This window comes from Sus scrofa, chromosome 12, assembly GCF_000003025.6.
Source record: "Sus scrofa isolate TJ Tabasco breed Duroc chromosome 12, Sscrofa11.1, whole genome shotgun sequence".
NCBI lineage: Eukaryota > Metazoa > Chordata > Mammalia > Artiodactyla > Suidae > Sus > Sus scrofa.
In genome coordinates, this window is record NC_010454.4 from 45,556,176 (window position 1) to 45,578,652 (window position 22,477).

Here is a 22,477-nt window from a genome sequence, read left to right on the forward strand (position 1 = left end):
CGGTGACCTACAGCACAACTCACAGCAACTCACGATCCTTAACCCACTGAGAGAGGCCAGGGATCGAACCGGCAACCTCATAGTTCCTAGTCGGATTTGTTTCTGCTGCGCCATGACAGAAACCCTAACAATCATTTCTTATTTCACAGTTTCTAAGGGTCAGGAATATAGAAGTGAGTTGTAGCTGGCTCAGGGTCTTTCATGAAGATAAAGCTATCAGTAAGGGCTGTAGTCCTCTGAAGGCTTGAGCATCTCCTTCCAAGAGACTCATTCACATGGCTGATAGCAGAGGGCCTCCGTTCCTAGACATGTGCACTTCTCCACAGGGCCGTTGTGAGTGTGTGCCACTTCACGACGTGGCAGCTGCTTCCTCCAGGGTGAGTGAAAGGAGAAAACTGTAATGTCTTGTATGACCTATCTCCGAAGTCTGACACCTCCACTTCTGCTATATGCTATTCATCAGAAATGAGTCACTATGAATCTAGCCTTCACTCAAGGGAATGGGATTCAACTCAACCTCTTGAAAAGGGGAGTATCAAAGATTTTTGTGGATATAGTTTAAAACCACAACATTAATAAAATAAGGGGAAAAAAGGTATTCTAACAAAAAAAACAAAAGCAAAAACGAAAAACCTCAACAAATGTCTAGCACATTGTCACTTCTTGAGATTTGATCTGGAACCTTTTTTCTTCTCTGTCAGTCTTCCATCCAAGCACTACCCAGGCTCGACCCTGCTTAGCTTTTGAGATCAGACGAGATTGGGCCTGTTCAGGGTGGTGTGGCTGTGGGCTCTCAGTCTTGATTTTCTTCCAAAACTGATCTTCCCTTAGATTTCCCCTTCCTCATAAATGACACTATCATTCACTCAGTTACGAAAAGTCATTCTTGATTCTTTTCTTTCTCTGATCTTCTATCTCCTAAGAAATTCATCAGCAAGTATTGTTGGTTCTACTTCTAAAATAATGAATATCTGAAATTTGGGAAAATCGAGGTGGTAGTAGGGATCTACTTGAGTGATGGGGAAGCAGAGGTTGGGGATGGTTCTCCTGCCTTCCTAAGCAGCCCTTTTTTTTTTTTTTTTTTTTGGCTTTTTTAGATGTAAACATGTAAATGAGATAATACAGTATTTGTCTTTCTCTGTCTGACTTATTTCACTTAGCCTAATGCCCTCAAGGTCTATCCTACACTATTGCCTATCTAACACCCTTGCTTAAAAATGTATTCTTGGAGGTCCCGTCGTGGCTCAGTGGTTAACAAATCTGACTAGGAACTGTGAGGTTGTGAGTTCGATCCCTGGCCTTGCTCAGTGGGTTAAGGATCGGGAGTTGCCGTGAGCTGTGGTGTAGGTCGAAGACGCGGTTCAGATCTGACGTCGCTATGGCTGTGGTGCAGGCCGGCAGCTGTAGCTCAGATTAGACACCTAGCCTGGGAACCTCCATATGCCGAGGGAGTGGCCCTAGAAAAGGCAAAAAGACCAAAAAAAAAAGTATTCTTATAGTTCCCTTGTGGTGCAGTGCGTTAAGGATCTAGCATTGTCACTGCAGCAGCTCAGGCATGGGTTTGATCCCTGGCCAGAGAACTTCTACATGCCACAGGTGTGGCCAAAAAAAGAAAGAAAGAAAGAAAAAAACCGTTGGTGTCTTCTGAGAGTAGAAAAAAAAGTCATTTAAAAAATGTATTTTTAAAAAAGAAAAACAAAAAAAATTATTTTACAGAACATTGTAAATCAACTATTATAAAAAATTTTTTAAACTTATTTTTAAAGTTCCCACTATGATGAAACAGGATCCACAGCATGTCTGCAGTGCCAGGACTTAGGTTTGATCTCCCGCCCAGCACAGCGGGTTTAGCGGATGAACCTATCTACAGAAAAGAAACAAAAAAGCATTCAGAGTTGCGATCTGAGCTATTTGCTATCTTTTCACATTGACTACTGTTTTTACTGGAAAGAATGACTAACAGATAAACTAAAATTTAGCTAAATTTTCTCAAAAATGAACAAAGTGAGCCTGCATTTTAAGGAAAATAATGGACAGAATTTCTTGCCATTGATAAAATTTGAGTTTTCAAACAAAAAGTAGGATTTGGGAAACTTGTTTTTAACATCATGAGCTTGACAGTTTCCCAATACTTAAAAGACTTTTTTTTTTTTTTTTTTGGTCTTTTTGCCAATTCTTGGTCCACTCCCATGGCATATGGAGGTTCCCAGGCTAGGGGTTGAATCGGAGCTGTAGCCACCGGCCTACGCCAGAGCCACAGCAACTCGGGATCCGAGCCACATCTGCAACCTACACCACAGCTCACAGCAATGCTGGATCATTAACCCACTGAGCAAGGCCAGGGATCGAACCCGCAACCTCATGGTTCCTAGTTGGATTCGTTAACCACTGCGCCACAACGGGAACTCCTTAAAAGACTTTTCTGATGATGATAAATCTGTGTTTTTTTAAACATTTTATAATTTGAGTTCCCGCTGTGGCGAAATGAGATCATCAGCCTCTTAGGAGCGCTAGGATGCAAGTTCAATACCCTGCTGGCATAGTGGGTTAAGGATTCAGCAATGCCACAACTGCCACTTAAATCTCAAGAAGGCTGGGATCTGATCCTTGGCCTAGGAACTCCATGTGCCGCACGACAGCCGAAAAAGAAAAAAAAAAAATATATATATATATATATATGTATATTGTATAATAACGTGTCAAAATTTGGAAGATCAGTGAACCAGTATTTTCAAATGACCAATGCATGTATGAATTAATAATCATGCATAGGTAAAAGATCCATTCAAAGAGCAAGAAAAATCAGTAGACTTTAATGAAACAGAGAACAAAAAGTTCATTGATGTGTTTTCAGATTCTGCACTGCAACTAACGTTTAAGAAATTACTACTTGTTGAGTTTCCATGTAGGTCAAAGAATAACCACAATTATCTGAAGAGGCTATTAAAGTACATCTCTGGAGTTCCTGTTGTGGCGCAGTGGTTAACGAATCCGACTAGGAACCATGAGGTTGCGGGTTCGGTCCCTGCCCTTGCTCAGTGGATTAACGATCTGGCGTTGCCATGAGCTGTGGTGTAGGTCGCAGACGCGGCTCGGATCCTGAGTTGCTGTGGCTCTGGTGTAGGCCGATGGCTACAGCTCCGATTCGACCCCTAGCCTGGGAACCTCCATATGCCACAGGAGTGGCCCAAGAAATAGCAAAAAGACAAATAAGAAAAAAAAAAGTACATCTCCTTTTTCCTGCTACATAGCTGTGTTAGGTCCAAGGTACTTCAACTAAAATAATATATTGTGTACATATATGGGACTCCAGCTAAAAAAAAATTAATGAAATTTGTAAAAATGTAAAACACTGACACTCTTCTTATTACATTTTTTTGAAAATATAGCTACTTGTCATAAAAATACATTATTTATGTTAAGATGTACTAATGAGTTCACTGCTATTTTATTTATTTATTTATTTATTTATTTTTATTTATTTATTTTTGTCTTTTTGCCATTTCTTGGGCCGCTCCTGCGGCATATGGAGGTTTCCAGGCTAGGGGTCTAATCGGAGCTGTAGCTGCTGGCCTACGCCAGAGCCACAGCAACGCAGGATCCGAGCCTCGTCTGCAACCTACACCACAGCTCACGGCAACGCCGGATCGTTAACCCACTGAGCAAGGGCAGGGACTGAACCTGCAACCTCATGGTTCCTAGTCAGATTCGTTAACCACTGCGCCACGACGGGAACTCCCACTGCTATTTTAAAATGATGTCATTTTCTTATTTTATTTTATTTTTATTATTTTTGCTTTTTTTAAGGCCATACTCCCAGCATATGGAGGTTCCCAGGCTGGAGATCCAATCTGGTCCAACACCAGATCCGAGCCACATCTGTGACTTATACCACAGCTCATGGCAACATCGGATTCTTAACTCACTGAGCGAGGCCAGGGATCGAACCCGCAACCTCATGGTTCCTAGTCTGATTCGTTTCCACTGCTCCACGACAGGAACTCCTATTTTAATTTCTAATACAATAATTACTTATAGATATAACCCACATAAAAACTCATTAATTTTTTTTGGCCGCATCCGTGGCATGTGGAGGTTCCTTGGCCAGGGACTGAACCAGCAATAGAGCAGTGACCCAAGCCACTGCAGTGACAACACTGGATCCTTAACCTGCTGCGCCACAGGGGAGTCCCAAAGCTCATTAATTTTTAAGACTTTTTGGTTTGAGAACTGCCGCTCTAGAACTTTCATTAACCTATAGAGAGATCCAAGACCTCAAAATGGTTAAAACCTCAGACTTTTAAAAAGAAATAGATGAACTGATTGCATATTCTCCACAAGGATTATTTTTCTCAGTTAAGCTTTTGAAAATAATGGCATGGCAGTGAGTTCTAGAATACATTTCTGATAAGAACTTGGATTACCACAGTTCTGAGTCACCAGTTATCTACTCAGCCTAACTATTAATGGGTTGAAAACGACTCTAGGAACCTCAAATCCAATTCCATTTCCTAATATGATATACAAAGCGCCTTTATGAACTGGGCTTTACAAGATTTAACCACTTTAATTCTTTTTTTTTTTTTTTTTTTTTGTCTTTTGTCTTTTTGCTGTTGTTGTTGTTGTTGCTATTTCTTGGGCCGCTTGCGTGGCATATGGAGGTTCCCAGGCTAGGGGTCGAATCGGAGCTGTAGCCACCGGCCTACGCCAGAGCCACAGCAATGCGGGATCTGAACCGCGTCTGCAACCTACACCACAGCTCACGGCAACGCCGGATCGTTAACCCACTGAGCAAGGGCAGGGACCGAACCCGCAACCTCATGGTTCCTAGTCGGATTTGCTAACCACTGTGCCACGATGGGAACTCCTTAACCACTTTAATTCTTGACAGCTCTGTTTAGTAGGTACTCTTATTATCTCTGATTTGTACATTTTGTTGAATGAGAGAAATAAATACAATTTAGTAAAGGGAAGGGTTCTCAGTATAGCACTACTCATCCAATTAGTGATCATTTCCTATCTTTCCCCCTCATTATTTGCCTGTCCGCTTTTTCCTTTTGTATTTTAATTTCCTCCTGTCTCTTTGTTTTATCTCCTCAAAAGCCGCACTGTTAATTCCTTTCCTTCTTGGGACTTGAGATCTCTTCCCTCTAAACCTCCTTGCATCTTTTGAAAAGAAATTCAAATAACCATGGTCTCTACCAACTAGTCCCACCTGACTTATTGCACCCTAGTGTTCGTGTTCCCTATATGGGCCATGTGTTCATCCTGTCAGGCTGATCTCCTCACCATTTCCTGATTGCACTAGTAATAACAAGAACTAACATTAACTGAGTAATTACTATGTGCTACGAGTTTTATTGGGTCTTCATTGGGCAGCTACAGAACTATTTTCATCATCTCTATTTTACAGAGGTTTGCAGAGCTAAAATAACTTGTCCAAGTCTCATAGCTAAATGAGACTTGGATTTGTTTTAGACCTGTGTCGTTTTTGCCCCACAGCTCTATTGAAGTATAATTTACATATTATAGAATTAACTTGTAAGTATGTAATTCAGTGATTCTTTAGTAAATTGCTTGAGTTGTACACCCATCCCCACAATCTAATTTTAGAATATTTCCCTCATTGTGGTCATTTGGAGTCAATTCCTGCTCTCACTCCTAGCTCCAGACAACTACTCATCAGCTTTCTGTCTCTATGGAGTTGCCTTTTATGGAACACATGTAAATGGAATCCTGCATTGCATAAATGGAATCTTATGTGTCTGGCCTTTTTCACTTAGCATGATGTTTGAAGTTCATCCGTGTCATATAGCATATTAGGAGTTCATTCCTTCTTATTGCTGGATAGTACCATGTTTTGTTTTGTACTTATCCACCAGCTGATGTACATTTAGATGATTTCTGCTTTGGGGCTGTTATGAATAATGCTGTTATGAACATTCATGTACCTAATCTCTGAGCAGACATATATATTGTCATTTCTTTTGGGTGGTTCTTTGGAGTGAAATTTCTGACTCATCCAGTAAGTTTATGTTCAATATTGTTTATTATAAAATTTTTATTTTTTCCATTATAGTTGATTTACAATGTTCTGTCCGTTCCTGCTGTACAGCAAAGTGACCCAGTCATACATATATTTATATCTTCTTTTTCCCACATTATCCTCCATCATGTTCCATCACAAGTGACTAGGTGTAGTTCCCCGTGCTATACAGCAGGATCTCATTGCTTTATCCACTCCAAATGCAACAGTTTGCATCTACTAACCCCAAACTCTCAGTCCATCCCACTCCCTCCCCCTCCCCCTTGGCAACCACAAGGCTGTTCTCCAAGTCATGAATTTGTTTCTTTTCTGTAGAGAGGTTCATTTGTGTATATATTAGATTCCACATATATGTGATATCATACGGTATTTGTCTCTTTCTGACTTAACTTCAGTTAGTATGAGAGCCTCTAATTCCATTCATGTTGCTGCAAATGGCATTATTTTGTTTTTTGTTTTTTGTTTTCTTTTGTCTTTTTTTTTGTCTTTTTTTTAGGGCTGCACCCATGGCATATGGAGGTTCCCAGGCTAGGGGTCCAATCTGGCCTACACCAGAGCCACAGCAATGCTGTATCCGAGCCGCATCTTCGACCCACACCACAGCTCATCGCAACGCCGGATCTTTAACCCCCTGAGTGAGGGCAGGGATCAAACCCACATCCACATGGATGTTAATCGGGTTCGCTCACTGCTGAGCCACGATGGAAACTTCTATTTTGTTCTTTTTTATGGCTGAGTAGTATTCCATTGTGTATATATACCACCTCTTCTTAATCTATTCATCTGTCAATGGACATTTAGGTTGTTTCCATGTCTTGGCTATTGTGAATAGCGCTGTGATGAACACAGAGGTGCATGCATATTTTTCAGTGAAAGTTTTGTCTAGATATATGCCCAAAAGTGGGATTGCTGGGTCATAGGGTAGTTCTGTATTTAGTTTTCTGAGGTACCTCCGTACTGTTTTCCATAGTGGTTGTATATGTTAAACATTTTAAGAAACTCTCGCATTATTTCTAAAGTGGCTGTATGATTTTATATTCCCACAAATGGTGTATGAATGTTCCAATTTTTCCACATCCTCCTCAACACTTGGCATTGTCCACCTTCTTGATTATAATCATCCTAGTGGGTACAAAGTGGTATCTCATTGTGGTTTTAATTGGCATATCCTTAATGACTAATAATGTTGAGTATCTTTTCTTGCACTCGTTAACCATTCATATATCTTTGGTGAGAATCCATGGCTACAAAGTTAATGTCTCCCAGATATGCCATGTTCATTCTTGTCTCTCTGCTTTAGGTAGTCTTCCTTTAACCTAAAATGCCCTGTTATTTTATAATCCCAAATTATAATTTTTAAAAATCTGGTTCCAGATTTGCATTCCCATAAGACTAATCCAGAGTTCCGGTTGTGGCACAGTAGAAACGAATCTGACTAGTAACCATGAGGTTTTGGGTTTGATCCCTGGCCTCGCTCAGTGGGTTAAGGATCCCATGTTGCCCTGAGCTGTGGTGGGTAGGTTGCAGACATGGCTCGGATCCCACATTGCTGTGGCTGTGGTGTGGGCCGGCAACTGCATCTCCGAGTCAACCCCTAACCTGGGAACGTCCATATGCCACGGGTTCGGGCCTAAAAAGCAAAAAAAAAAAAAAAGGCTAATCCTGGCCCAACTTTTTTTTTTTTTTTTTTTTTTGGCTTTTTGGCTTTTTGGCTTTTCTGGGGCCGCTCCTGTGGCATATGGAGGTTCCCAGGCCAGGGGTCTAATCGGAGCTGTAGCCACTGGCCTACGCCAGAGCCACAGCAACACGGGATCCGAGCCGCATCTGCAACCTACACCACAGCTCATGGCAACGCCGGATCCTTAACCCACTGAGCAAGGGCAGGGACCGAACCAGCAACCTCATGGTTCCTAGTCGGATTCGTTAACCACTGCACCACAACGGGAGCTCCAGGCCCAACTTTTTATACACTCTATTTCCCATCATATTTTGCATATAGCAAGAATTCAGTAAATGTTCATTAAATTTATGGATGGACTTTTTCCCAATTAAAACAATTCAATTTTTGAGTGGAATAAATCAACATATATTTCTTCTTCCTCCTCTTTTTTTGCCACTCTCACAGCATGTGGAAATACCCGGGCCAGGGATTGAATTTGAGCCACAATAGCAACCAGGGCTGCTACAGTCACAACACCAGATCCTTAATCTACTTGTGCCACCAGGGAACCTCCAGGCCAGGTTTTGTTTTGTTTTGTTTTTAATTTCTTGAAAATTGATGTTGTGAAAGATACCAAGATGACTAGAGCAAAATAAAATTTATCATCTAGTTAATCATCTAGCATGACGCACAGATAATAATGCAAATAGACCCAAATAATGCAAAAGTACATCTTCTGCAATTGTGTCATCACTTCAGGCTTAAATGAGACCCAAAGGCCTACTATCCAGTTATGCATCAATTTGTTTAACCGTTATTTACATAGCATCTCCAATGCCTCAGCTACTGTGTAATTGCTATTTTAGACAGATTAATAGAGATAAATAAGATATAATCCTTCTATTTGTTCATAGCAAGATGAAGGGAAGAGACAGGCAATCAAATAATTCTAATGCAATGATAAGAGCTACAATAATGGTAGATCCAATGTGGGACCACAGAGGAAAATATGATCATGATTTCACAAAAGTGATGATTTTGGTCCTTTAAGAAGGAATATTAGGAGTTCCTGTCGTGGCTCAGTGGTTAACGAATCCGACTAGGAACCATGAGGTTGCGGGTTCGGTCCCTGCCCTTGCTCAGTGGGTTAAGGATCTGGCATTGCTGTGGCTCTGGCGTAGGCCGGCGGCTACAGCTCCGATTCGACCCCTAGCCTGGGAACCTCCATATGCCGCGGGAGCGGCCCTAGGAAAGGCCAAAAAAAAAAAAAAAAAAAAAAAGGAATATTAGCCCAGTGAAATGTGGAGCTTCCTCATAGGAATCTGGCCCCTCTCTGGGTTTTTGTCTCATATCAAGGAAGTCAGACTGTCAAAAATCTGATCCTATTTTGGACTCAGTCGAATAAACAAGGCATAAAATTGTCCTGGACTGACCTGACCCCTGAGTGCCTAGGGATGTTGAGATAATGGCAACAGTCGCACTTCGCGCCACCTTTCCCCTCTGTGGAACCATTTCCAGGCAGTATCCATGGGGTTTTGAGGAAATGAACAGTTGGAGAAATCAGCAAGGTTAGAAGGGCATGAATACTAGATAAGAAATGAATCTCAAGGAAAAGGCCGTCTTTTCCAAACTGACCTCTTCAAGTCTTAAGCCTGGAGGACAGCCTAAAAGCTGGAGGCTTGGTATTGTAGATAAAGTGAATTGTTCCAAAGTGAAGCCATTAGGGTTTTAGGTCCAAAAATTCTGCTCACTCGTATTTGGTTCTAGACCGTACTGACTTTTATTTAAGCCTTTCTTGGAGGACTTCATCTGGAAAACAAAAGTGGATGACGGCCAAGGAAACAAAGTAAGCACCAACAGTAATATTAATGTTGGGAATTGTTATTCTGAGTGACTCTAAACAGGAAGCTGTTTCTCTTGCCCTTAACCTGGCGTGACAAAGGACAGAATTTCAGTCCCGACTCTGAAACCTTGGTCAAACCACTTAAATCTCCTACATCATAATCTCTTTATCAGAAAAATTATCCACCTTTAATTTTTTAATTGAAAGTTAAGGAAGTAAAGTAAGCAACAACCCCTGGTTATCTGTTTGGTGATGGTGATGATAAAGCTACCGCTGCTGCTGCTCCTGCTACCACTACGAGCTAACATTTATGGAGCATTTTCCATGTGCCCAGTGTTATGCCAAAGTGCTCTATATGATAATGATTATTGTTGAATCACTGCTCTGCATTACATCCATCTGAAAAACCAATGGATTGTCAATGTCTTAGCCTGCTTGGGCTGTTATAACAAAATACGGAGACTGGATGGCTTAAACAACAAACTTTGATTTCTCACAATTCTGGAGGTTGGGACATCTAAGATCAGGCTGTCAGCGTGGCTGGGTTCTTGGCAAGGGCTCTTTTCCTGGCTTATGGATGGCTGTCTTCCTACTGTATCCTTACATGGGGTTCAAGAGAAAACTCTGGTTTCTTCCTATTTTTTTTTTTTTAATTAAAAAAGATTTTTTGGAGTTCCCGTCATGGCACAGTGGTTAACGAATCCGACTAGGAACCATGAGGTTGTGGGTTCGATCCCTGCCCTTGCTCAGTGGGTTAATGATCTGGCGTTGCCATAAGCTGTGGTGTAGGTCGCAGACGCGGCTTGGATCCTGAGTTGCTGTGGCTCTGGTGTAGGCTGGCAGCTACAGCTCTGATTTGACCCCTAGCCTGGGAAACTCCACGTGCCATGGGAGCGGCCCAAGAAATGGCAAAAAGACAAAAAAAAAAAAAAAAAATTTTTTTTTTGGCGTTCCCATCATGGTGCAGTGGTTAGCGAACCCGACTAGGAACCGTGAGGTTTCAGGTTCGATCCCTGGCCTCGCTCAGTGGGTTAAGGAACCTGCATTGCTGTGAGCTGTGGTGTAGGTCACAGACTCAGCTTGGATTCAGAGTTGCTGTGGCTGGGGTGTAGGCCTGCAGCTACAGCTCCAATTAGACCCCTAGCCTGGGAACCTCCATATGCCGTGGGTGCAGCCCTAGGAAAAAAAAAAAATTTATGGCCATACCTGCAGTATATGGAGGTTCGGGGCCAGGGATCGAACCCGTGCCTCTGAAGCAGTCAGATTCTTTTTTTTTTTTTTTTTTTTTTTTTTGGTCTTTTTAGGGCTGCATCCACAGCATATGGAAGTTCCTAGCCTAGGGGTCGAATTGGAGCTGTAGCTGATGGCCTGTGCCACAGCTACGCAGGATCCAAGTCCTGTCTTTGACCTATATACCGAAGATCAGGGCAACACCAATTCCTTAACCCACTGAGCAAGACCGTGGATCAAACCTGCATTCTCATGGATACTAGTCAAGTTTGTTACTGATGAGCCAGAACAGAAACTCCCTGCAGTCAGATTCTTAACCCACTGCACCAGGACAGGAACTCCTCTTCCTCTTCTTATAAGGATACGAATCCCACCAATGGGGCTCCACCCTCATGACTTAACCTAAATTTAATTACCTCCCCAAAACCCCACTTCCAAATACCATCCTTTGGAGGTTAGAGCATATGAATTTTGAATTCACATATGAATTTTGAGAAGGACACCAACATTCAGACTATAACACCATTCTAGGAATTGGTTTTCCATCTTGGCTGCACATTGAATCATCGAGGGAGCCTGTTAAAATTATCAGTGTTTGGAGTTCCCATCGTGGCTCAGTGTTTAACAAATCTGACTAGGAACCATGAGGTTTCGGGTTCGATCCCTGGACTTGCTCAGTGGGTTCAGGATCCAGCGTTGCCGTGAGCTGTGGTGTAGGTCGAAGATGCAGCTCGGATCCTGTGTTGCTGTGGCTGTGGCGTAGGTCGGTGCTACAGCTCCGATTAGACCCCTGGCCTGGGAACCTCCATATGGCGCAGGTGCAGCCCTAGAAAAGATAAAAAGACAAAAAAAAAAAATTAATGTTCGAAGTTCCCTTGTGGCACAGTGGGTTAAGGATTTGCATTGCTGCAGCTGTGGCCCAGGTTGAAACCATGGTGCAGGTTCGATCCCTGGCCCAGGAACTTCCACATGCCATAGGCATGGCCAAAAAAGAAAAAAGAAAAAGAAAAAAAAATCAGGAGTTCCCGTCGTGGCGCAGTGGTTAACGAATCCGACTAGGAACCATGAGGTTGCGGGTTCGGTCCCTGCCCTTGCTCAGTGGGTTAATGATCCGGCGTTGCCGTGAGCTGTGGTGTAGGTTGCAGACGCGGCTCGGATCCCGCGTTGCTGTGCCTCTGGCGTAGGCCGGTGGCTACAGTTCCGATTCAACCCCTAGCCTGGGAACCTCCATATGCCTCGGGCGCGGCCCAAGAAATAGCAACAACAACAACAACGACAAAAGACAAAAAGACAAAGGCAAAAATAAATAAATAAATAAATAAATATTAAAAAAAAAAAAAAAAAAAAAAAAAAAAAAGAAAAAAAAATCAATGTATGTATCTATATGCTAGACCAATTAAATCAGAATATCTGGGGGTAGGCCCAGTTCTTCATTAGAGAGTAAAGGAGAGTTAGAAAGAAACAGCATTCACATTTTTCCTAAGGAATGAGTACCCAACTTCTTAAAGACCTAATGGCCAGCCCAAGCAGCCCTGATTTCACCCAACATTCACTTCATTCCTGAATTTCTTTGTTTTTCCATATAGGAAGAAAATCCAAAGAGAAACTTCTTTGAGGATTTCTGTGGCTTCTGAAGAAGAGATATATCTGAGCCATGGTTGACACAGCACTTGCCTTTTCTCAGAGTCCTATCAGGTATCTTACTACTAGTTTTTAGCACATGATTTGCATTTCTCTTAGAGGTGTTCTGCTCTGGATTTATTAATTTGATTATTATGTGTTGACTATATGCCAGGCATCAGAGCTGTGCTGGGTAGTAGAGATTTAAAGAAGGAAACAAATACTTAACCCCTAAAGAAATGACCCTCTAGGATAAGAGACCTACACAAATAACACAGATAAAAAAGTGGAACGTTTTTTATTTGGCCATGCCCATGGCATGTGAAAGTTCCCGGGTCAGAGAGCGAACCCACACCACAGCAGTGACCCAAGCCACTGCAGTGACAACACTGGATTCATAACCCAGTGAGCCACAAGAAAACTCAAAAAAAAGTGGAAACTTTTACATAAAATTATTGTGAATGGTTTTAAGAATGCTTATAAGGGAGCAGTTCATTATAGGTTATTAGGAAAAATTGGAGAGCGAACATTCCATCTGCACCAAGCTTTAAGAACAAGATGATAACAAGGGATGGGAGTGGGTAGAGAGGGTATTTCTGCAGAGAAAGAATGTGAACCATGGGCTGCAGTGTGATGGAACATTGAATGGTCTAGTGGCACTCGAATGTGAGGCATTTAAGGATGTTATGGAAAATGAGAATAGGATGATAATTTCTGGTCATATTTTTGAGTATATGGAGATTGGAAAACGTAGTTTTTTGGTTTTGTTTTTGTTTTTTTTTAATTTTTTTAATTTGCTTTATAGGGCCACACCCACAGCATATGGAGGTTCCCAGGCTAGGGGCTGAATCGGAGCTACACCTGCCGGCCTACACCACAGCCACAGCCACGCCAGATCCGAGCCATGTCTGCGATCTACACCACAGCTCACAGCAACACCGAATCCTTAACCCACTAAGCGAGGCCAGGGATGGAACCCGCAACCTCATGGTTCCTAGTTGGGTTCTTTAACCACTGAGCCATGAACTGAACAAAAACCTGTTTGTTTGTTTTTTAATTTATTTGGGGGGGGGGACACACACCTGTGGCATGTGGAAGTTCCCAGGCTAGGGAGTGAACCTGAGCCACAGCTGTAACTATAGCCATAGCAGTGACAATGCTGGATCCTTAACCTGCTCAGCCATAAGGGAACTCCTGGAAGATGTAGTTTTGAGAGAGTGGTAAACCTTTGCAACAGCCATTTTACAGAGTCAAAAAGGAAGTTCACTAGGAATAAAGACAGATGCTGCAGGAGTTCCCATTGTGGCTAGGTGGGTTAAGAACCAACTAGTATCCATGAGTATGCAGGTTCAATCCCTAGCCTTGCACAGTGGTTTAAGTATCCGACACTGCCATGAGTTAAGTGTAGGTTGCCGATACAGCTCCGATCCTGAGTTGTGTGGCTGTGGTGTAGGCTAGCAGCTGCAGCTCTGATTCAACCTCTAGCCTGGTAATTTCCATATGATGCTGCTGTGACCCTAAAAAAAAAAAAAAAAAAAAAAGACAGAAGCTACCATTTACAAGCACTTACTGTGTGCCAGGCAATGTGTTAAATGCAGGATATACATTGATGAACTGAGTGGACATGGTCCCTGCCCTCATGTAGCCTCCAATTTACTGGGGGAGGCAGACAACAAATAGGAATATTCTTAAAATATATAACATTGTTGAGATAAATGTTATGAAGGAACAAATGGTATCAACAAGGTATGGTTATGGATGATGGCCAGGTTGAAGAAAGGACATAACCTCAGACCAAGACTCAAAAGGATAAGAAATAGATCAAGACAAGAGCAGAGGGGAGTTCCCGCTGTGGTGCAGCAGTTAAGGACCCGGCATTTTCTCTGTGGCAGTGTGGCGATGGTGCAGGTTTGATCCCTGGCCCGGCACAGTGGGTTAAGGATCCAGTGTTGCCACAGCTGTGGTGTAGATTGCAGCTGTAGCTCAGATTTGGCCTGGGAACTTCCATATGCCATGGGTGTAGCCAAAAAAAAAAAAAAAAAAAAAAAAAAAAAAAAAAAAAAAAGCAGAGGGAAGAGAGCTTTCGCTAAAGCCTATGGCAAGAGAGAGTTTTGCATGTTCCAGAAATTGAAAGGAGCCCCTTGTGGCTGCAGCACAGCAGGAGAGAGTGGCATGAAGTGAGAGGAGATATGTAGGCAGAGGCCAGGGTGGTCAGGGTTTCTTCCAGGCCCCAGTAATGACTTTCAATTATATTCTTAGAGCACTGGGAATTCATAGACTAGTTTTAAGCAAGGGAATAACTTAACTGGACATGGACTAAACAGGGAATGGACTGTGTCAGAGCAATCAGGAGGCCTAGGGAAATTTTTAGAGGAATACTGCTTCTATCAAATGAAACACTGAAAGACATCAAGAGCACAGAGTGGTTTGGTGAAGAAGGTGATGATGTAGATGTAGGTTTTCTTGACCTTGGGGTGATATATATTCGTTATTTCTAGCACAGTTCTAAGTGGGACTGAGATAAGGAGATTTGTAGAATCAGTATAGAGATTTCCACAGACTGTGGACAGCTAACGCAAGGATAAGGCAGCTCTGAGAGGTGGTGCCAAGACTGGAGAGCAGAGAAACCAAGGCGTTTTCTTGCCCAGAGCTACTTTTACAGAGCTGTCAAAAATCTCAAGTAATCCTGTTGAAGATATTCCACAAACAACTGGGCTGGACCAGTGAGATCCAGGTTGCAGCACACAGCAGGAGTTAACGAATATTGGGAGTTTCCACTGTGGCTCAGCAGTAGCGAATGTGGCTGGTATCCATGAGGACATGAGTTTGATCCTTGGCCCCGCTCGGTGGGTTAAGAATCAGGTGTTGCCATGTAAGTCGCAGACGCAACTCACTCAGATCTGGTGTTTCTGTGGCTGTGATAGGCAGTAGTGTAGGCCAGCAGCCTATGGCTTAGGCTTCCATGCGCTGAGGGTGAGGCCCTAAAAAGACCAAAAAAAAAGTTAACAAATATTTATTGAATGAATAAGATTGATGTGGTAGTTCTCTAACTAGCAGGGGTAGTTGAAACTGTAGGAGTGAATGAAACCACTGGTGGAGAAAAGAAAGAGCAGAAAAGGGGAAGAGCCAAGAACAACTAGATTCTGACTGGAATTGATCTGATAGAAGCTGAATGGTGCGACCACAAGGGAAGTTTGGGTTAGACTCTGGAAAATCCTAAAACTTTTTTGTTTTGTTTTGTTTTTTGTCTTTTGTCTTTTTAGAGCCGTACCCGTGGCATATGGAGGTTCCCAGGTTAGGGGGCTCATCAGAGCTATTGCTGCCAGCCTACAATGGAGCTGCAGCAAAGCCAGATCCAAGCCAGGTCTGTGACCTACACCACAGCTCATGGCAACACCAGATCCTTAACCCACTGATCAAGGCCAGGGATCAAACCTGAAACCTCATGGTTCCTAGTCGGATTCGCTTCTGCCATGCCACGACGGGAACTTCAAAAACTGGTATTTTTAATAAGAATGGGAGACTATCTATTAAAGAAAGATATTTAAATTCTGTCTCTTACACCCAAAGAGACTTTTAAGACTAGACGGCCTACTAAATAAGCAGATCTCAAACATTTGGGAACATGATTTTAATTAGATTGGCATTTTTTATATAGGTCTCACCAGGACCAACTAGGAGTTTTGAAACAATAGGATATTGAATAAAATGGCGTTCAGTCATTGGGAAATTGTCTCGTACAAAATTGCTAAATAGGGTCTCTATAAAGAACTATAATTAAAGGGGAGTGAAAACAAATTCTTTGCTTACAGTTTCAGTGGGGTTTAATTAAAATGTATTTATATGGATGAGCCAGCCCATTCCACTTGGAATATGCATCTAATGTATCTGGATTTAGAGTTTTAGGAAACAAACTCAGAAACACTAGAAGAGATCAGTTGATCTTCCGCTTTCCTATAGGAGAGACAGTATAACCTAATTATTAAGATTGAGGGCATTAATATTAGACAGACCTGGTTTTGGTTCTTTCTCAGCCACTTCCTAGCCCTGTGACGTTATGCAAGTTACTCAACCTCTCTAGGCCTAGTTTTTTCATCAGCGCTACGTAGAAAATGAAAGAGCCTACTTCAAAGGATTATTGTGAAAATTAAATGAAAAAAATTGAAGCATTTAACTCAGTGCCTTAAAAGAAATCCCTGACACGGTCCATTGTTGAAAGACATAATGGGAATAGAATAATATCCAACACTTATTATATGCCAGCTACTGTGTGTAAGTGCTTTAAAGACCTTATCTCATTTAATCCTTTGAGGTAAGGTACTATTTCTTATCTGAATTTCATGTGTGAGGAAACTGAGGTTTAAGGAATTCCAGGACTCAGAGAGCTATACAAATACCTAGCTAGCTCAGTCACCCACTGGTGTGCACATGTAATTCGATGCAAACATATGCAAAGATATTTACATGCCCATTGTTGCCAGTTCTGCATTTCCTGGCATTTCTATCTGGAACTGGCGGTGCTGTTCTAGCACCGTGACATTAGTGGAAATGGGTGGAGGAGCACCTACTCAACCAGCATGAGTGCTCTAATGTAAAGGGTGAGGTGTTATTGCAAAGAGCACAACGCTGTCTCTAACTTGCCCTAGGACCCTGGATAAGTCATTGAACTGAGTCTTTGGGCCTCAATTTCCTCATCTGTAAAATGAGAGTGCTGGCTCAGTTCTAGAATCTTCTGAATCGAAGCAGCCCCCAAGCTGACTACCTTGTATAGCAGCTCTATACAAACACTCTTGCCCCCATGGCAACGGCCACTCAGCTCTCAGCAGCACTGGTATGCTGCTCCACTCTAGCCAGCAGTAGTATTTCCATCGAAAATTCCTGGGTGAATAGAGGGCTTGAACGGGGGAGGGTTCTGTCGGTCAGAAATCTTAAAGGCTCTGCTTTAAAAGAAATTCTGGAATACTTGTGGGTGCTCCATCAGAAAAACAGCACCAGTGTTTAGTTCACAAAATCACCCTTTTAGTAGGTAAAGGAGTGTCTTAGCTGAGATGAGATTTAAAAGGTCTCTTTGCCCTTAAGTGCTGAGTCAGTGATTGGAGGAGAGTGTGGCCCAAGTTCATTAGCATTGGCGAGAACGTCAAAGGAACATTGCCAGAGGATGTTGAATCAATCTGGATTTTTGAGAAGCGATTCCAGTATTTAATTCCAAGATCCATAGACTTGGATATGACTTTCATTAAGACAGACATTATCAGAACTCCATCTTAGAAGCACAGGGAACCTGGGGCAGAGGGACAAGAATTAAGTTTTGAGAGAAAGGTAACAACTCTTTTCAAGGAAAACAGGATATGTCTTTGAGGAGACTAGCCTATTTCTACTCTACTCTCTATTTTCGAGCCTTTGAAAAGTTGTTCTCCTGAGTCAGTTAACTGGTAATTGTGATGATGACAATGCTGAATTCACGGAGCGTTTTCCTCCTCCACATTGCTTCCTTTAATTTGAGTCCTAGAGTAGAAGGGGGCACTATCTCTTTACAACTCGGTTGTAAATGAAGCAGAAACTCAGTAAGATACCAAGTTTAAAGAATTGACTGCCCGAGAGGGAGTAGTTCCAGGAAAAATGCAATGCGCACTTCACTAGGTCTCCACCTGAGGGCAGCAGTGTTCGCTTTTGCTGCCTCCTTAGGGCTGCCTCCTTAGGGCTGCCTCCTGAGAGATCTGCCATTGCAAGGGCATTGAAGAGAGGAAGAGTGTGGAGGTGGGGGTGGGAGGTTGGAAACCAGGCTGGTGAGTGTGCTCAGCATAAGGCTTTCTATAATTTGAGCCAGAGCTGTGTCCATTGAGCCGGGGGAATCCTGGAATAAATGGATGGTCTCTGCTGAAAACTGTCTCAACAACAGGACAAGAGCGGTGACATCCCGGGCAAATCAAAGTAGGCTGCTCCTTGTAGCTGACGAGTTGGAACCTGCTATTTTTACTCTTGCCACTAGAGGGCAGAATATGAAAAGAAAATTTGAGCTTTATCACTCACTGGCTGTACAATCTGCAGGAACTGTAAATTTCAGAAAGGATAAATCTTGATCTTGCTAACATGCTTATCTGGTCAAGCCATTTCCCTGCTTACACATTTTCAATGGCTCCCTAAAGTCTCCAGAATAAAGTCTGAGCTGATGAGAATGGCATACAAAACCCTTTCTTAAATGTCTTTGGTCTTTCTTAACTGTTAGCCCCTTGCTCTGGACCTGAGCATGCACAACCTTAGGGGAAGTAGTGAAGTGGAAAGGTTGAGGGTGATAAAGCCACTACAAGACAATAGGTCATCCCAGACTTCCTCTTTTCCATCCCTCTCACATTCAATTCTACTACTTCTCTCTCTATTCTCTTAAACTTTGTGAGGGCAGGACCCCATCTACCTTGTTCATCTTTACATCCCTGGTGCCTGGTACTCTTAGTGGGAGCTTATTAAATGTGTATTGACCAGAGTAATAAAAGAATGGATACATTCTTTTCACCGTTACCACCTTGGTCCAGCTCTCTACCTCTCACTTGGTCTGCAATAGGAACCCAAAGGGCCTCCCTGCGTCCCCCTTTATTCCCTAGAATCTGTTCTATACTCTGCAACCAGAGTGATCTTTCTGAAGGACAAATTTGTTTAAAATCCTTCAAGGGTGGGAGTTCCCACTATGGCACCGCGGGTTAAGGATCTAGGGTTGTCTCCGGGAAGGTGTGGATTTGATCCTGTGGTGCAGATCACAGATGCAGCTCAGATTCAGTCCCTGGCCAAGGAACTTCCATATGCTGCAGGTGTGGCCAAAAAAGAAAAAAAATCCTTCAAGGGCTTCCTATTGCTTTTTGTTTTGTTTTTTTGCCTTTTTTTAAATTTATTACTCAGATGAATTTATCACATCTGTAGTTGTATAATGATCACAACAATCCAATTTCACAGGATTTCCATCCCACAACCCAAGCACATCCCCCCACCCCCAAAACTGTCTCCTCCAGAGACCATAAGTTTTTCAATGTCTGTGAGTCAGCATCTGTTCTACAAAGAAATTCAGTCTGTCCTTTTTTCAGATTCCACATGTCAGTGAAAGCATTAATGTTGGTGTCTCATTGTATGGCTGACTTCACTTAGCATGATAATTTCTAGGTCCATCCATGTTGCTAAAAATGCCAGTATTTCATTCCTTTTAATGGTTGATTAATATTCCATTGTGCATGTGTATTTTTTTTTTTTTTTTTTTTTTTTTGTCTTCTTGCCATTTCTTGGGCCGCTCCCATGGCATATGGAGGTTCCCAGGCTAGGGGTCGAATCGGAGCTGTAGCCACCCGCCTACACCGGAGCCACAGGAACGCGGGATCTGAACCGCGTCTGCAACCTACACCACAGCTCACGGCAATGCCGGATCGTTAACCCACTGAGCAAGGCCAGGGACCGAACCCGCAACCTCATGGTTCCTAGTCGGATTCGTTAACCACTGCACCACGACGGGAACTCCATATGTACTCTTTTTTGTTTTGTTTTGTTTTTTGTCTTTCTGTCTTTTGTAGGGCTGCATCCATGGCACATGAAGGTTCCCAGGCCAGGGGTCTAATCGGAGCTGTAGCCGCCAGCCTACGCCAGAGCCACAGCAACACCAGATCTGAGCCGTGTCTTCGACCTACACCACAGCTTACGGCAATGCTGAATCCTTAACCCACTGAGCAAGGCCAGGGATTGAACCTGCAACCTCATGGTTCCTAGTTGGATTCGTTAACCACTGAGCCATGACAGGAAGTCCTTCCTATTGCTCTTAAAATAAAAAATGGTAATCCTTAATACAGCCACAAAGTATAATTTAGCAGTCTGGGCAGTTGCTAGTTAAGTGATCATAAGAAAGTTACTAAATCTCACCAAGTCCTGGTTTCCTCCTCTAAAAAATGTAAACAATAATTATTCCTAATTATTCCTAATAATAATTCATAGGGTTGTTGGGAGGACTAAATAAGCCAATATGTAAATATTAAATGCCCAGCACAGTGTCAGTTCTGTGTTGATAAATGGTAAGTACAGTTATTAGGTCCTGAATAATGTAGTTGCTGCTTGTACCTTACTATCCCCTCTCATTTTCTGGCAGCCTCATTAAGCTGCTTTCAGATCCTAGAATGTGCTATGCTCTTTTTATTCCCCTTCCTCTATCTGGTCCCAATGTAGAGTTTACTTTCTCTAAGAAAGCTTTCTTTTCTTTTCTTCTCCTTTCTTTCTTTTTTGCTTTTTAGGGCCGCACCTGGGGTATATGGAAGTTCCCAGGCTAGGGGTTGAATCAGAGTTACAGCTGGTGGCCTACACCACAGCAATAGCAACTCAGGATCTGTGACTGCCAAATACATCACAGTCTGAGGCAGCGCTGGATCCCAGACCCACTGAGCGAGGCCAGGGATCGAACCTGCATCTTCATGGATACTAGCCGGATTCATTTCCTCTCCGCCACAATGGGAACTCCCTCTTTTCTTTTCTTCTTTTTTTCCTTTTTTGGCCATGCCCACCGCCTGTGGAAGTTCCTGGCCAGGGACTAACCCAAGCAACAGTACTGCAGTGATGACACTGGATCCTTAACCCACGGTGCCTCAAGATAACTCCTAAGAAGACTTTCTTGGCATCCCCCATCTGGTTCAGGTGACCCTGTAATGAGTTCCCATAGCACCTGGTATACCACTTATCATGGCATTTGTTATCCACTCCTGGCACAGTGACATTTAGCAATGCCTCAATAACTAAACGTGTTGAATCAGCTCTCGCCCCACTGCAATTTCTCTTTTCTATACTCTTTGTGTATGTCATTTCTCTTTTCTATTCTAAACAGAACGTCATGATGGCTACATCCATATTTCCTTTCCAAGGGAATCTTCCCCACCTTCAGCCTCTGTTGAAGAGGCAGCCCTAGGTGGCCATAGTTCGTGTACAGTTCATAGAGGTACTTTGGCCTTAACTGACTAGACCAGAATTGGCATCTGATCCAATAGTGGACAACAGAACCTGGCCAGCAACTTACCACTTACCTGGCACAAAAGAGGACTAGGTCAAGGAATTCCTGTTGTGGCTCAGTGGATTAAGAACCCAATGTAGTGTCCGTGAGGATGCAGGTTCGATCCCTAACCTCTCTCAGTGGATTAAGGATCCAATGTTGTCGCCAGCTGCAGCACAGGTTGCAGATGCAGCTCCGATCTAGTGTTGCTGTGGTTGTGGCATAGGCCTGCAGCTGCAGCTCTGATTTGACCGCTAGCCTGGAAACTTCCATATGCCACAGGTGTGGCCCTAAAAAGCAGAAAATAAAAATAAGTTCTGAAAAGGAGAGACTGTGGCTATTAATGACAGGAACAAGAGCAAAAATAATGTATGAAGAAAAGCCATGAGATAAACTCAGAGTTATGAAGGGCCAAGGCAAACTATAGCTATGACAATAGAGAAACTATGGGGTAGGAGTTTCCACTGTGGCACAATGGATTGGCAGTGTCTTGAAAGCGCTGGGACGCAGGTTTGATCCCTGGCTTGACACAGGTTAAGGATCTGGCATTGCCACAACTGCTGGGTAGGTCGCAACTGCAGCTCAGATCTGATCACTGGTGTGGGAATGTCATATACAGTGGGGCAGTGGACAAAAAAAAGAAAAAGATAGAAAGAAAGAAAAAAAGAAACTATAGGGTAGAGAACAGAAATACAAAGCAGAAGTTAAGGAACCATTTGGTAAAAACGGCCCTGCCGGAAGAACAGCTAAGTCATGTTAATGATTGAGCATCAGGATGAAAAAACCTAAAATGCTGTTTCTTGCCCTTCTGAGTTATTAGTTTTCCTGGGTTTCTTGTGACATATCTTTAAATAAAATAACATTTTTGAGCTAAAAGGAGTGAGTTATTCTTTGTAACCCAGAGTACCAGAGAAGCCATTTCCGTTTTAGGAAAACCCAGGCACCCTTCAAGCCTGAATTTCTGGCCCTTTTCTCTGTTCTCTCTCTCCATTTAGAGAAGTACTTGTTACATTATCTGTAATTATTGGTTTTTCTGTCTCTACTATGTGGATATCAGCCTTTGAATTCTTTGAA

The 22,477-nt window shown here is 42.7% G+C and overlaps 1 long non-coding RNA gene across 1 annotated transcript in view; it reads left to right on the top strand.

Annotated features, from left to right (window-relative positions):
* The window catches only part of LOC102161554, a 43,754-nt gene that overhangs the window by 6,881 nt on the left and 14,396 nt on the right, over positions 1-22,477 (top strand). The window contains exon 2 of the long non-coding RNA XR_002337284.1: positions 12,366-12,474. This is a non-coding gene — a long non-coding RNA (uncharacterized LOC102161554). The remainder of the gene's footprint in view (positions 1-12,365; positions 12,475-22,477) is intronic.